General features: G+C 38.5%; 1 long non-coding RNA gene across 1 annotated transcript in view; it reads right to left on the bottom strand.

The window, feature by feature from the left end:
- Positions 1-1,973: 1,973 nt before the first annotated feature.
- LOC147917061 (uncharacterized) overlaps positions 1,974-16,666 on the bottom strand; it is a 75,066-nt gene continuing 60,373 nt past the window's right edge. The window contains exons 2-3 of the long non-coding RNA XR_015552362.1: positions 16,135-16,421; positions 1,974-2,806 (exon numbers count right to left, since the gene is read on the bottom strand). This is a non-coding gene — a long non-coding RNA (uncharacterized LOC147917061). The remainder of the gene's footprint in view (positions 2,807-16,134; positions 16,422-16,666) is intronic.

Raw genomic sequence — 16,666 nt, 5'->3', positions numbered from 1 at the left:
AATGAGTCGAAATTAGTTTTATTAATATATTTCATTTAACTCAATATATCCAAAATATTTTTTCAACATATAATCAATATAAAATTACTAAAGAGATATGTTCTTTTTTTGTAATAAAACTTTGAAATTCAGGGTATATTTTACACTTACAGAACATCTCAATTCAGACTAGCCATGTTCCCAGCGCTCAATAACTGCATGTGACTAGCTGCTACTTTACTGGACAGTGCAGATATCAAAGCTTAATGATGATATGAATTTAAATGTTTAAAATGTCATAAAATTTAACTAATTTATTATTTATTATAATGATAATGATACTTGATTATAAATGATGTACAGGATAATTACATATTAACAATGGTTATTTAGACAACAGTACTAGTTTGAACTGTAATTCTTGTTTCCAAATGAAACCGGAGTTGTCCATCTATGTCCAGTGGCTTTTTTGAAGACAGGAATTTTTGAGTATTTTGTTAATTGCCATATCCACAGCACCTAGAACAGCGCCAGGCATATAGTAGGTGCCTAATAAATATTTGTAAAATGGATGCCATTTTCACTTAGGAGAAGGCCGTGTTTATATCAAATGGTCAATAAATGTTTTAGGCTTGCCTTATGCAAATCAACAAACTGACTATGTACTATTCAGAGCACTGACTACGTGCTATTTACTAAGAGTTGTGTAGTTCAAGAATTGAATAAACTCTCAATACAGCAGGGGTTAGCAAAATTTTTTGTGTAATGGTCCAGATAGTAAATATTTTAGGTTTTGTGGGCCATACAGTCTCTGTTGCAACTACTCAACTTTTCCACTAGAGCATAAAAGCAACCATAAGCAATGTATAAAAAAAATAGACACAACAGTGCTCTAATAAAACTTTTCTTACAAAAACAGTTGGCAGCCCATATTTGGCCTAAGGGCTATGGTTTGCCAACCTCTAGCTTACACAGTATAGTAAGCAGCTGAGATACAGAAAACATAGTTATACCCCATTTACAACAATGACAGAAAAGAGGAAAGAACAAAGAATAAAGAATAAACTTTGAAAAGAAATGGGCAGACACTTCATGAGGAAAAATTCAAAATTCTACTACAAAATATATGTGACCCATATTGCCCCCAAAAAACTAATTTCCTGAAACTATAAAGAACCTGAAAAATGAATAAATATTTGTAATCCAATAGAAAGTGGGCAAAGCGTATAAATAGACAAGTCAAGGAAATACAAATGTCTCTTAAACATAGAAAAGATAATCAACCTTACTCATAATATGAGAGAAGTTAAAACTACACTGATTCTATTGGCAAAAATGTGGGAGAACAGTAAATATGAATTGGTACCTCCCTTTTGGAGAGAAATTTAACATCTCTCAAAATTACAATTGCATGTCTCCTTGACTCAGCAATTCCACATCTAGGAATTTTTTCTCTGAAGATAAATACACATTTGCTCATGTGTAAAATGATGTAACACAAGGTTATTCACTACAGCTTTGTTTATAATAGTAAAATATGGAAAAACCTGAGTCCATCATTAAGGGATAGGTTAAAGAAAGTTATGATACAGCCAAAGAATGGAATACTATGCATCCCTAAAAGAGGAATGAGGATGTACTTGAGGTACTAATATGAAGGGTTCTCTAAAATATTTGGTGGAAAATAAAAGTACAGAACAGTATATATAGTATGCTACCCTTTATGTAAAAAGAGGGGAGAAGATAGATGATAGATAGGTAGATGGATGTGTATTAACATTTATAACATATATGTGTGTGTGCTTCTACATACTAAAATATCTCTGGAAGGATACAAGGAAACTAATAATATTGGTTTCTTATGGGCTGGAGAAGTGGGTGATTGGTGGACAATGGTAATAGAAGGAAGGCTTTTCACCATATACCTTACCTTTTGAATTTCAAACCTATCCAAACCCTAAACTATATTAAAGTAAATGATGAAACAATGCAGAATGAAATAAATGTTAAAGGTATGAGTAGCACTATACACAGGTATAAGAAAATGAAGGTTAATTTGATGGGCTGAAGCGTCCTTCTGGGATCAGCGTTATGTCCTTTGCTTGTAAAATCAGTTACATGTTTCATGTGGTCACAGATAAAATCACAAATGAAGATGTGAAGGGAATCAGAGGCTAGCCTCTGTCCCTGGTCTGCCTTGCAACTACTTACTATCCCTACTTGGTCTGAAATGCCTATAATAATTGGCAGCTATAGAACCATCCAGTATATTTCTCTACCTCATCATCAAGGAAATCATGGACAATTTGGTCAAATGCATTGCTGATATGATAACTATACCTCACATTTACATTTTGGAAATCATTTGCACCAAAAAAAAAAAATGCATTTAAGCCGCATTCATTCATTCAATGATCACTTATTGAGTGCTTACTACTAGGGCACTGTTTAAGATAGTATAACACAGTGAAGATCAAGACATATGTGATTCTTAACCCCGTGGAATTTGCATTCTAGTGGGAAAGGGACCAGACAATAAAGAAATAAAGTCAGTGCAATATAATTTTATATATCAATAAATGTCTCAGATAAAAACAATAAGGTAGCCTTTGATGGCTATTACCTGGGTAGCTGCTTTAGACCAGCTGCTTAGGAATGCCATTTCTGAAGAGGTGACCATCCACATGGAGCCCCAAAAGACGAGACTCTACACTGTCTATGGCACTTCCTTAGTCCACTGGTCTAACAAATATTCAAAAGAAAAAACAAGGGTCGGCCCCACGGCCTAGTGGTTACGTTCAGCATGCTCTGCTTCAATGGCCCCACCCTAAAAGAAAAAAGAAAAAACGATACTAATTTGGCCTGACTTGAAAAACCTACGTTAAGAATGAGTCATCACCACTTTTTTTTTCCCCCAATTATTCACAAATAGTCATTTTGAACTACTTCAGATCCAGGTCAAGCTTATTAGCCAATTATTATTATTTTTTTTTTATCCTCTCCTTTTAAAAACTGGGATGCTAGCTCCTCTCCAGGATTCTGGAAACTCTCCCATGCTCCAGGATTTCTCAAAGATTACCAACTACAACCACGGTTCTTTGATCAGGGCCGTGAAATAGGAGATGCCTATGACTTTTGATGTGGGCTTTTGTGAAGGCCCAAGTGCTGTTCTCCAAATCCCTCCTGGACTTTGGGGTTTTTTTTTTTTTTTTTACTGATTTTTAGTCTGTCTTCTTGCTTGAAGATCGTTCTCCTTCAAAAAAGAGGGAAATCAAAGGTGGGAGGCACTGCCTTTTCTCCCTTATTTGTTAAACATTACACTATCTGCCCCAAGCTGGCCGAGCCCTTCTTTGTGCTGCAAATGTAGCTTGAAAAATCCTTTCTGCTGTTCTGAACAAACATATTCCTATCCTGTAAGTAGATGATATAAGAAATAATCTCTCATTTGTTCTTTTCTATGAGTTTTTACTTTTTACATCTTTTGGAGCAAGTTTGCTATCTCCTCAACTCCGATAATCTGTATGAACAGATCATTCATTGTCAGATCCCTGTTTGTTTGATCACATACACACACACACTCCAGACCGATTTCAAAAAAATAAAATTCATCAAAGAGGGAAGCCAGTATAGCTGTAGTTTTATTCACTCCAGCGGCCTTGTATGACTTTTCCCTAATTACAACAAAATGCCTGATGGGCACAATATGCCTCCAGAAATATTTTTCTTCTTTTTTTGAGCATGAGTTTTGTTGGTTGAAACAAAGCACTGTGATTTTTCTGATTCTCTCAGGAGGCTTGTTTCTTTCTGGTTTGATACTTTAAGATAAAAGGTAAACAGATATTCCTTCATTTCTTCTTCGTATTAAGGTTCACAAGACGTACCCAAAAGGATAATATATTCGGCCGTAGGGAAGAGGTTTGGTCGTCGGGCCCAAGCATTTGCACCCTTTCTTGCTGGCTCTCTCTGGGTCCTTGCAGACAACTGCCTGAGTACAGGAAAGGTATTAAAAAACTCACATGAAAATAGGCTTTTATAAATTGAGCTAAAATTAACTGAAGGGACCATCTGAACAGACCACCAGAAAAGATAAAGCTGCCTTTTCCTCATGATCTCTCAGCTGGAAGAAAAAATTTCAGCAGAAAGAACAATGGGGCCACCCATTTCACCTCAGAATTTATCCCCCAAAGCCAGCTGTGAATACGCAGACCAAAGACTTATCTCCCCTTTCTGCTTGTCAGCCAGTTTGCCAATCACCAAGGTTCATGCTCTCTATTCTGTCTCTCTCTCTTTTTTAATACAAGTAATTTTCAAGGCTCTAAAATCCCCAGAGAAAAGAAAAATATCTAAGTGCTCTGATTCACCATACCAGAACCTGGAAGATAAAACTGCACAGAATTTTACTTATAAGTGAACAAAAATTTAATGCAAACCTCAAATCATAATAGCTAACACCACTTCTTAACATCCTTTCTCTGGAAATTTCTTATCAAAAGAGATGTTATCTAGTATAATAAATTGGCCTTTTAGCTTGATTTCATTGAAGAAGAGAAATAAATTTCTCTTATCAAATTTTCCTCTCATCAAAATGGTTTCTTTCTTCTTTTTTCCATGGTTCTCCGCTTGTTTCCTTCTTCTTTTTCTTTCTTTCATTTTGGTTTTCTTTGTTGAGGACAACCTAACCCACACTGGTCAGGCACCACACAGAAGCAAAGGGTCACCCAGTTAATCCAGCTTCAGGGTCATAACATCCTTCACTTCCTAATAAGCCATATTTATTTTTCCTAATCCAGATTTTGAATCCACTAAAACATCTCTGTGAATTTTGGAGAAGACAGTATAAATGTCAAAATTAAGGTCTTCAAAAAAAATTTTTTTGAACATTCCCAAATAAAAAATGATCAAAAATTTGGAGGAAAATTAAATGACTAGAGTGAAAAAAGATATCTCAAAGGATCCTAATTCATAGAATACTCAGAAAAGTAGAGTCCACACAAGCATCTCATTGTAAAATAAAACAATGCAATTTAAGAGTTGTAGAATTAGCCTTTAAATTATATAACTGAAGCCGGGTATCTGAGGGGTACTGTAGATATTAAACCAATTTGCTGTTTTTCCGTGTTTAACCTGAGGGGTGATTCAGGGGTCTCCAGGATTTGTAAGCCCGTTTTGCAGGAGAAAGAGAATGCCTTTGGGGAGGTTGTGATCACCGGATGGCCCATCACGGGACGGACAGACGGATGGCCGGCCCTCAGCAGCTGTTGAAGCCCAGAAGTCAGATTGCCCAGAGGCTTATCAGGAGCGATCCCTTTGTTTCCCTGAAGCCCCTCCTGCCAAGCCCCTTAGCTCTATAAAACCCCCCTGCTTTCTGTTCTAGCGGAGGTGGATTTGAGGGAACTCAGGCTCCCACCTACTCATTTTGGCCAATTCGAGTACACTCTTCTCATCTCCAAGCACCGACGTCTCAGTGTTTGGCTTGCTGGGCATCGGGCACGTGAACTTGAGATTACGAGGTTCAGTATCGTAACAATGATTTAAATAGTTTTAAAAGGACACAAACACAGACTTTTATTTCTAGTTTAGTGGAAAAGTCTTTAAAATTACACTTTATTTTAAAATTATCACAGTTGCAGGACAATTTAAGGACCATGTTATATTTTAGTTAGTATCTTTCTCTCAGGATATAACATCCTGTGGATTGGGCCTTATTTATTCCTCTTCTTAATCCCAGCACCTGGCAAAGTATCTATGGTAATACAGTTGAAAAATAGCAAATATTTAATTGTGTTGAAATTGTGACACTTCTACTTAATTAAGATCTTTCTCTCTAATGTAATCTGGGTGCTGAGTATTTCCAGATCTTTCTGTCCTCTTTTGAGGACAGAAATAGGGGTGGAGGTGGGGGGTGACCTTGTTCTTTAACCTTAAATCTAAGAGGTTCAAGGCCCCCTTGCAGGCATGCTGAAAAATCCAGTGCCCCTTCCCACTTGATTTTCAGAACCCTGATGTTTTTGGACTGAGTTATGCTCTCCTCCTGCGGCTGCTTTGGCTCCACATTATCCCAGGGTAAAACACAGCCAGGTTTCTTGGATTTCCCCAAAGTACTACTTACAGCAGACAGCTGTGTTTAGCACCTTTACTATTGTTCAAAAGTAACAATGAAGAAGAGCTTTAGGGGGAATATATTGCGGCATATCGTGGCAAACACATTAAAACTCAAGTCTGAACACACTCCAAGCCTGCCCCACCTCTGGACCGTTTCTCCTGGCCCTCTCCTCCTTCAGAGGCCACCTCCTTGCCGCACTCTCCTCATCCCTCTCCCTTGTCTAAACTCCTCAACTGTTCCTCCTGGCGGTACCCACCACCACCACCACCACCTTTCAGGAAACTCAAAATTCCTATATATTTTTTAATGCAGAACAACTCTCTTCTTTTCTTTTTCTGCACTCTTCTTAATTTAGACCTGCAATGTCCAGTGCAGTAGCCACTCGACACATATGCCTAAGGACCACTTGAAAGGCGGCTAGTCCCAACTGACAGGCATTATAAGTGGGAAACACACAACACGTTTTGAAGACAGTGTTTTTTTAAAGACTTAATAGGTAATAAAATATCTCATTAATAATTTTTATATTGATTATATGTTGAAACAATAATATTGTAGATACATTGGATTAAATTTAGAAAATTATTAAAGTGTATCTGCTTTTTACTTTTTTGAATGTGACTACCAGAAAATTTTAAATTACATATATGGCTCTCATCCTAGCTCTATTGGACAGTGCTAATCTAGACCCTAGGGTCTCAGTTTTCCATGGCAAGATAAACCCAGCAAGGTGGCTTGTTAAACAAAAAAACATTTTTAACCCCAGAGATGAACTACGCAAATCCAGGAGAAAGAACGAGGTTAAAGCTGGTGTTTGCTTTGACTATCGACTATTTCCTTTCTCCTATAGAATATTTCAACTATCCTTCATGAAAATATGTACAGGTTCATGCTGAACTGAGTTTACCCAAGGTGATACGCTGTATGGGATATTGATTTCTCATCAGCTAGGACCTTAGGATTAGATGTGGATGAGATAGTCATCTTCTGTAAAGAGAACTACACATGGTTTACCTTTCAGTTCAACGTAATTAAACATAATCTCTCTTTCATCACCCCTCCCAAATATTCTAATTTTCAAAGGTGATACAGCAGATTCTGATATTAAGTGCTGATTCCCACTTTTAGAAATTGTTGAAAATACTCGACTGACTATGATTAAGAGAACTGATTCTGTTTTGGCTCCAATTCGGTTTCTTTGGTTTAGATAAGCACTTAGTGCTGTGGTGAAAAGCACAGGCTTTGGAGTCAGACAGACCTTCTTCTAATCCCAATTCTCTGAGCAGGGCTGATTTATCCACTAAGCACAATAGGTTCAGTGCCTAGAGCTCACAATACTTTTAGGAGTCTACGAAAATGTTCTAATTTTAATTTCTTTTAAAATCGGGGAAAAATTAATATCATAATAATGAGTCCAGCATGGATTATTTTCATATTTCTACCAATGAATTCATAAAGTATGTTTTTAAATATTTTTTTTATGGAGGAAAGAGCCCCACAAAAGCAAAAGTGCCTAGGGTCCGTGAAAGTCATGATGCAGCCCTATAGGAGAGTGGCCTTGGATGAGTGTTTTTTTGTTTTTTTTTTTCAATTTTTAAAGATACTTTATTATTTTTTTTTTAATTTTTTGTTTATTGCAGTAACATTGGTTTATGACATTGTAAAAATTTCAGGTGTACATCATTGTACTTCTATTTCTGCATAGATTACATCACATTCACCACCAAAATACTAATTACAACCCATCACCACACACATGTACCGAATTATCCCTTTCACCCTCCTCCCTCCCCCCTTCCCCTCTGGTAACCACCAATCCAATCTCTGTCCCTATGTGTTTGTTTATTGTTGTTATTATCTACTACTTAATGAAGGAAATCATGAGGTATTTGACCTTCTCCCTCTGACTTATTTCACTTTGCATTATACCCTCAATGTCCATCCATGATGTCACAAATGGCTGGATTTCATCGTTTCTTATGGCTGAGTAGTATTCCATTGTGTATATATACCACAACTTTTTATCCATTCGTCCCTTGATGGGCACTTAGGTTGCTTCCAAGTCTTGGCTATTGTGAATAACGCTGCAATGAACACAGGGGTGCACGTACCTTTACAAAGAATTCACCAGAAAACTTTTAGAAGTAATAAACGAATATGGTAAAGTTGCAGGATACAAAATCAACATACAAAAATCAGTTGCATTTCTGTACACTAACAACGAAGTAGCAGAAAGAGAAATTAAGAATACCATCCCATTTAAAATTGCAACAAAAAGAATAAAATACCTAGGAATAAACTTAACCAAAGAGGTGAAAGATCTGTACACCCCAAACTATAAAACATTTCTGAAAGAAATTGAAGAAGACACAAAGAAATGGAAAGATATTCCGTGCTCTTGGATTGGAAGAATTAACATAGTTAAGATGTCCATACTTCTTAAAGCCATCTATAGAGTCAATGCAATCCCTATCAAAGTTCCAACAACATTTTTCACAGAAATAGAACAAAGAATCCTAAAATTTATATGGAACAACAAAAGACCCCGAATAGCTAAAGGAATCCTGAGAAAAAAGAACAAAGCTGGAGGCATCACACTCCCTGATTTCAAAATATACTACAAAGCTGTAGTAACCAAAACAGCATGGTACTGGCACAAAAACAGACACACAGATCAATGGAATAGAATCAAAAGCCCAGAAATAAACCCACACATCTATGGACAGCTAATCTTTGACAAAGGAGCTAAGAACATACAATGGGGAAAAGAAAGTCTCTTCAACAAATGGCGCTGGGAAAACTGGATAGCCATATGCAAAAAAATGAAAGTAAACCCTTACCTTACACCATACACAAAAATTAACTCCAAATGGATTAAAGACTTGAATGTAAGACCTGAAACTGTGAAACTTCTAGAAGAAAACATAGGCAGTACGCTCTTCAACATCAGTCTTAGCAACATCTTCTCAAACACCACGTCTGACCGGGCAAGAGAAACAATAGAAAAAATAAACAAATGGGACTACATCAAACTAAAAACTTCTGCAAAGCAAAGGAAACCATCAACAAAACGAAAAGACAACCTAACAATTGGGAGAAGATATTTGCAAACCATACTTCTGATAAGGGCTTAATCTCCAAAATATATAAAGAACTCATGCATCTTACCAACAAAAAAACTACCAACCCAATTAAAAAATGGGCAAAGGACCTGAACAGACATTTCTCCAAAGAAGATATACAGATGGCCAACAGACACATGAAAAGATGTTCAACATCACTAACTATCAGGGAAATGCAAATGAAAACTACAATGAGATATCACCTGACGCCCGTCAGAATGGCTATAATTAACAAGACAGGAAACAACATGTGTTGGAGAGGATGTGGAGAGAAGGGAACTCTCATACACTGCTGGTGGGAGTGCAAACTGGTGCAGCCACTATGGAAAACAGTATGGAGATTCCTCAAAAAATCAACGATAGAACTACCATATGATCCAGCCATCCCATTGCTGGGTATTTATCCAAAGAACTTGAAAACACCAATCTGTAAAGGTACATGCACCCCTGTGTTCATTGCAGCGTTATTCACAATAGCCAAGACTTGGAAGCAACCTAAGTGCCCATCAAGGGACGAATGGATAAAAAAGTTGTGGTATATATACACAATGGAATACTACTCAGCCATAAGAAACGATGAAATCCAGCCATTTGTGACATCATGGATGGACATTGAGGGTATAATGCAAAGTGAAATAAGTCAGAGGGAGAAGGTCAAATACCTCATGATTTCCTTCATTAAGTAGTAGATAATAACAACAATAAACAAACACATAGGGACAGAGATTGGATTGGTGGTTACCAGAGGGGAAGGGGGGAGGGAGGAGGGTGAAAGGGATAATTCGGTACATGTGTGTGGTGATGGGTTGTAATTAGTATTTTGGTGGTGAACGTGACGTAATCTATGCAGAAATAGAAGTACAATGATGTACACCTGAAATTTTTACAATGTTATAAACCAATGTTACTGCAATAAACAAAAAATTTTTTAAAAAAAGAAAAAAAAAAAAAAGTTCTTTGGATAAATACCCAACAGTGGAATAGCTGGATCATATGGCAGTTCTATCCTTGATTTTTTGAGGAATCTCCATACTGTTTTCCATAGTGGCTGCACCAGTTTGCACTCCCACCAGCAGTGTATGAGAGTTCCCTTCTCTCCACATCCTCTCCAACACATGTTGTTTCCTGTCTTGTTAATTATAGCCATTCTGACGGGCGTCAGGTGATATCTCATTGTAGTTTTCATTTGCATTTCCCTGATAGTTAGTGATGTTGAACATCTTTTCATGTGTCTGTTGGTCATCTGTATATCTTCTTTGGAGAAATGTCTGTTCAGGTCTTTTGCCCATTTTTTAACTGGGTTGGTAGTTTTTTTGTTGTTGAGATGCATGAGTTCTTTATATATTTTGGAGATTAAGCCCTTATCAGAAGTATGGTTTGCAAATATCTTCTCCCAATTGTTAGGTTGTCTTTTCGTTTTGTTGATGGTTTCCTTTGCTTTGCAGAAGTTTTTAGTTTGATGTAGTCCCATTTGTTTATTTTTTCTATTGTTTCTCTTGCCCGGTCAGACATGGTGTTTGAAAAGATGTTGCTAAGACCGATGTCGAAGAGCGTACTCCCTATGTTTTCTTCTAGAAGTTTCACAGTTTCAGGTCTTACATTCAAGTCTTTAATCCATTTGGAGTTAATTTTTGTGTATGGTGTAAGGTAAGGGTCTACTTTCATTTTTTTGCATATGGCTATCCAGTTTTCCCAACACCATTTGTTGAAGAGACTTTCTTTACCCCATTGTATGTTCTTGGCTCCTTTGTCAAAGATTAGCTGTCCATAGATGTGTGGGTTTATTTCTGGGCTTTCGAGTCTATTCCATTGATCTGTGTGTCTGTTTTTGTGCCAGTACCATGCTGGTTTGGTTACTATGGCTTTGTAGTATATTTTGAAATCAGGGAGTGTGATACCTCCAGCTTTGTTCTTTTTTCTCAGGATTCCTTTAGCTATTCGGAGTCTTTTGTTGTTCCATATAAATTTTAGGATTCTTTGTTCTATTTCTGTGAAAAATGTTGTTGGAACTTTGATAGGGATTGCATTGACTCTATAGATGGCTTTAGGAAGTATGGACATCTTAACTATGTTAATTCTTCCAATCCAAGAGCACGGAATATCTTTCCATTTCTTTGTGTCTTCTTCAATTTCTTTCAGAAATGTTTTATAGTTTGGGGTGTACAGATCTTTCACCTCTTTGGTTAAGTTTATTCCTAGGTATTTTATTCTTTTTGTTGCAATTTTAAATGGGATGGTATTCTTAATTTCTCTTTCTGCTACTTCGTTGTTAGTGTACAGAAATGCAACTGATTTTTGTATGTTGATTTTGTATCCTGCAACTTTACCATATTCGTTTATTACTTCTAAAAGTTTTCTGGTGGATTCTGTAGGGTTTTCTATATATAAAATCATGTCATCTGCAAATAGTGACAGTTTCACTTCTTCCTTTCCAATTTGGATCCCTTTTATTTCTTTCTCTTGCCTGATTGCTCTGGCTAGGACTTCCAGTACTATGTTAAATAGGAGTGGTGACACTTGGCATCCTTGTCTGGTTCTTGTTCTTAGAGGGATGGCTTTCAGTTTTTCACCATTGAGGATGATATTAGCTGTGGGTTTCTCATATATGGTCTTTATTATGTTGAGATACTTTCCTTCTATACCCATTTTATTCAGAGTTTTTATCATAAATGGATGCCGTATCTTGTCAAATGCTTTCTCTGCATCTATTGAGATGATCATGTGATTTTTATTCTTCATTTTATTAATGTGGTGTATTACATTGATTGATTTGCGAATGTTAAACCATCCCTGCATCCCTGGAATAAATCCCACTTGATCATGGTGTATAATCTTTTTAACGTATTGTTGTATGCGATTTGCTAGTATTTTGTTGAGGATTTTTGCATCGATGTTCATCAGTGATATTGGCCTGTAATTTTCTTTTTTTGTGTTGTCCTTGTCTGGTTTTGGTATCAGGGTAATGTCAACTTCATAGAATGAGTTAGGGAGCTTCGCCCCCTCCTCAATTTTTTGGAAGAGTTTGAGAAGGATAGGTATTAAGTCTTCTTTGAATGTTTGGCAGAATTCACCAGGGAAGCCATCTGGTCCTGGACTTTTATTTTTGGGGAGGTTTGTGATTACTGTTTCAATCTCCTTACTGGTGATTGGTCTATTCAAATTCTCTACTTCTTCTTGATCCAGTTTTGGAAGGTTGTATGATTCTAAGAATTTATCCATTTCTTCCAGATTGTCGAATTGGTTGGCATATAGCTTTTCATAGTAGTCTCTTATAATCTTTTGTATTTCCGAGGTGTCTGTTGTAACCTCTCCTCTTTCATTTCTGATTTTACTTATTTGTGCCTTCTCTCTTTTTTTCTTGGTGAGTCTAGCTATGGATTTGTCAATTTTGTTGATCTTTTCAAAGAACCAGCTCTTGGTTTTATTAATTTTTTCTATTGTTTTTATGGTCTCTATTTCATTTATTTCTGCTCTGATTTTTATTATTTCCCTTCTTCTACTGATTTTGGGCTTGGTTTGTTCTTCTTTTTCCAGTTCCTTTAGGTGCATTGTTAGATTGTTTATTTGAGATTTTTCTTGTTTGTTGAGATAGGCCTGTATCGCTATAAACTTCCCTCTTAGAACCGCTTTTGCTGTATCCCATAAATTCTGGCATGTCGTATTTTCATTTTCATTTGTCTCCAGGTATTTTTTGATTTCTTCTTTGATTTCGTCGTTAACCCAGTCATTGTTCAGTAGCATTTTGTTTAATCTCCACGTATTTGTGGCTTTTCTGATTTTCTTCCTATAGTTGATTTCTAGTTTCATACCGTTGTGGTCAGAAAAGATGCTTGGTATTATTTCAATCTTCTTAAATTTATGGAGACTTGTTTTGTGGCCTAATATGTGATCAATCCTGGAGAATGTTCCATGTGCATTTGAAAAGAACGTGTATTCTTCGGCTTTTGGATGGAATGCTCTGTATATATCTACTAGGTCCATCTGTTCTATTGTGTCGTTTAAGGCTAATGTTTCCTTATTGATCTTCTGTTTGGATGATCTATCCGTTGGTGTAAGTGGAGTGTTAAAGTCCCCTACTATTATTGTGTTACTGTCTATTTCTGTTTTTATGTCTGTTAATAATTGCTTTATATATTTAGGTGCACCTACATTGGGTGTGTAGATATTTACAAGTGTTATATCCTCTTGTTGGATTGTTCCCTTGAGCATTATGTAATGCCCTTCTTTGTCTCTTTTTACAGTTTTTGTTTTAAAGTCTATTTTGTCTGATATGAGTACTGCTACCCCAGTTTTCTTTTCATTGCCATTTGCGTGGAGTATCTTTTCCATCCCTTCACTTTTAGTTTGTGAGTGTCTTTAGGTCTGAAGTGTGTCTCTTGTATGCAGCATATATATGGGTCTTGTTTTTTTATCCAGGCAGCCACCCTATGCCTTTTAATTGGAGCATTTAGTCCATTGACGTTTAAAGTAGCTATTGATAAGTATGTACTTACTGCCATTTTTTAACTTTTTTTTTTTTCCTCAGTGTTTTAGTAGTCCTTCTCTGTTCCTTTCTTCTTCTATATGGAATTGATGGTCACTTTAGTTTGACCTCTGTCTGAAAGCTGTACTCTTTAACTCCCCTCCTCCCTCCTTTTATGTTTTTGATATCATATCTAACCTCTTTTTTGTGCATTTGTATCCATTACGTTCTAATCATGGAAATAGATAATTTTTCCTATTTGTGGTCTTCTCTTTTCCCCTTAAATCAGCCCCTTTAACATTTCTTGTAGCACTGGTTTCTTGGTGACAAACTCCTTTAATTTTTGCTTATCTGGGAAAATTTTGATCTCTCCTTCCATTTTGAATGATAACCTTGCTGGGTAGAGTATTCTTGGCTGGAAGTTTTTTCCTTTTAGCACTTTAAATATATCATGCCATTCTCTTCTAGCCTGTAAGGTTTCTGCTGAGAAGTCAGCTGATAGCCTTATGGGGTTTCCTTTGTATGTAACTTGACATTCTCTTGCGGCTTTTAGGATTCTCTCTTTATCCTTAATTCTGGACATTTTGATTATGATGTGTCTTGGTGTGGGCCTCTTTGGGTTTATCTTGTTTGGGGCTCTCTGTGCTTCCTGTACCTGGATGTCTGTTTCCTTCCTTAGGTTAGGGAAGTTTTCATCTATTATTTCTTGAAATAGATTCTCTGCCCCCTTGTCTCGCTCTTCTCCTTCCGGGACACCTATAACATGGATGTTAGTGAGCTTGATGTTGTCCCAGAGGTCCCTTAGACTGTCCTCAGTCTTTTTAATTCTTTTCTCTTTTACCTGTTCACCTTGGGTAATTTCTTCTAGTCTTTCGTCCAGCTCGCAGATCCGTTCTTCTGTATCCTCTACTCTGCTTTTGAGTCCCTCTAATGACGTTTTCATTTCCAGTATTGTATTCTTCATTTCTGATTGGTTCTTTTTTATATCTTCCATTTCTTTGTTGACATTCTCACTGAGTTCATCTATTCTTCTCCCCAGATCAGTGAGCATCCTTAACACTCTTAGTTTGAACTCTCTGTCGGGTAGGTTGCTCATTTCTGTTTCACTTAGTTCCTTTTCTGGGGTTTTGTCCTGTTCCCTTACTTGGAATGTATTATTTTGCCTCCTCATTTTGCCTCTTTCCCTGTGCTTGTGTCTACGTATTAGGTAGGTCAGCTACGTCTCCTGCTCTTGGATAGGTGACCTTATGTAAGTGATGCCTTAGGAGGCTTCCAGTGTGCTTCCCTCAGTTCTCAATGTTCCAGGGGTGACCCCTATGTGGGCTATGTGTGTCCTTCTGTTGTGGCCTGTTTGCTCTCTCTGTAGGTGCCCAGGGAGGCTGAGTTATGCTCCTGGCCAGCTGTTGTAATGCTCAGCTGCTTGTAGTTGTTGTGGGCCCTTCAGTCTCTTTATCAGGTGTGGGGAGCCCCAGCACAGTTGGCTGCAAGTTCTAATACCACATTTGTGTTGCAGTATTTCTTTTAAGTGAGTAGGCCCCCAGTGTGGCAGGTTGTTAGGCTCAGGGCCTTACAATTGCTGTAAGCCTCTAGCCTATTAGGTCTCTTGTCAGCTCTCTGAGGATTGCAGCTGGGTGGGGCTGGCCTCAGGCACAGGAGCACCAAAGTTTCAGACTTTGGAAGGTGGGGCAAACCTCCTATGTGGGTCTTTGAGAAGCACAAGTCTTCTGTAGCTGAGAAACCCTGCTGTCCCCAGGTCCACACACACAGTCAACACAGTCCTGCCCCGTGTGAGCGCCCCGACCTCCCCAAGTGGACCCAGTCTCTCCACGGCAGGAGCCCCACACACTCCGCCACCGCCCCACACTCTCCACCCGCTCCTTGTGCACACCCTGCCCCGCTCAAGTCGGCTCAGTTGCCAGGCTGCAGAGAATCCAGTCACCAATCTATGCAGGCCCACAAGTTGCCTGAGGGCTTGTTGTTGGGTGGGGCCAGTCTCTAGGGTGGGCTGCCTGCCCTGGCTGAGCTGGATTAAATTGGTGCTCTAGCGGGTGGGGCAGACCCTGGGCTAGCAGGCCTCAGGGAGAACTCCAATGGCATCTGTGTCAGCACGCCCACACCAGGCCACAACAATGGCCGCCGCCAATGTCCCAGTCCCTGGAGAGGTCTCACCCCTCACCGAGATGCACTCAGGGCCTATTAGGTGAGTCTCTTGTCACCAAAGCACTGTGCACCTTTCTTTCTAGTGATTTTAGGATGCTTTCTGAAACGGGTGAGTTTGCGTGCGGGCCCTTTAAGAGCCAGTTTTAGTTTCTTTGTGAACCGGGTTTTCTGGGGGTACTCCCCAATGCTTTAGTAGCAGGCAAAGTCAGATATTATGCCACTGGTCTCGATTGTGCTGGGTCCACAAAATGCCCACAGCGGAGGCGCTCCCTGGCTCAGGGCCCCACGCCTCCAGGGAGGCTGCGTACCTGTGAGTTGCTCCCGGCGGCCATGACGCTGGCGGCTTGTGAAGGCGGCGTTTTTCCTCTCCAGAAGGGAGTCTCTGCCTCTTCCACCTCAGTTAGGATTGTCCGTTGTTGCAGGAGTTCCTCTTATCCAGTTTTCAGTTCTGTCTCAGGGGTAATTTTTCCACGAGTAGTTGTAAATTGGCTGTGTCCACGGGAGGAGGTGAGTTCAGAGTCTGCTTACGCCGCCATCTTGACTCCGCCTCTCTTGGATGAGTGTTTTTAATCTCTCTGAGTGTTGGCTTCATCATCTGTAAAATGGAGATAATAATGCTACTTATATCATTCATAAGGAATACATATATTCTCCAAGATCTGGTTCCCTTTCCTTCTGGGCACTTGAGAGGATTGCACAGTTCTAACATCTTGTACTTATTCATGACCGTGTGACTTGTTCTGGCCAGTGAAGTGTGAGCATCCTTGAACTATATCACTTCCAGAAGGAAGCATTTAATGGCTAGTGTTTGAGCCTCCACCTCTCTCTCTTCCCCGGCCT

The sequence above is a fragment of the Ceratotherium simum genome, chromosome 5 (assembly GCF_057802395.1).
Source record: "Ceratotherium simum simum isolate JZ-2026a chromosome 5, ASM5780239v1, whole genome shotgun sequence".
NCBI lineage: Eukaryota > Metazoa > Chordata > Mammalia > Perissodactyla > Rhinocerotidae > Ceratotherium > Ceratotherium simum.
The sequence above is the reverse complement of the archived record's forward strand: the minus strand, read 5'-3'. Positions and strand labels throughout refer to the sequence as shown.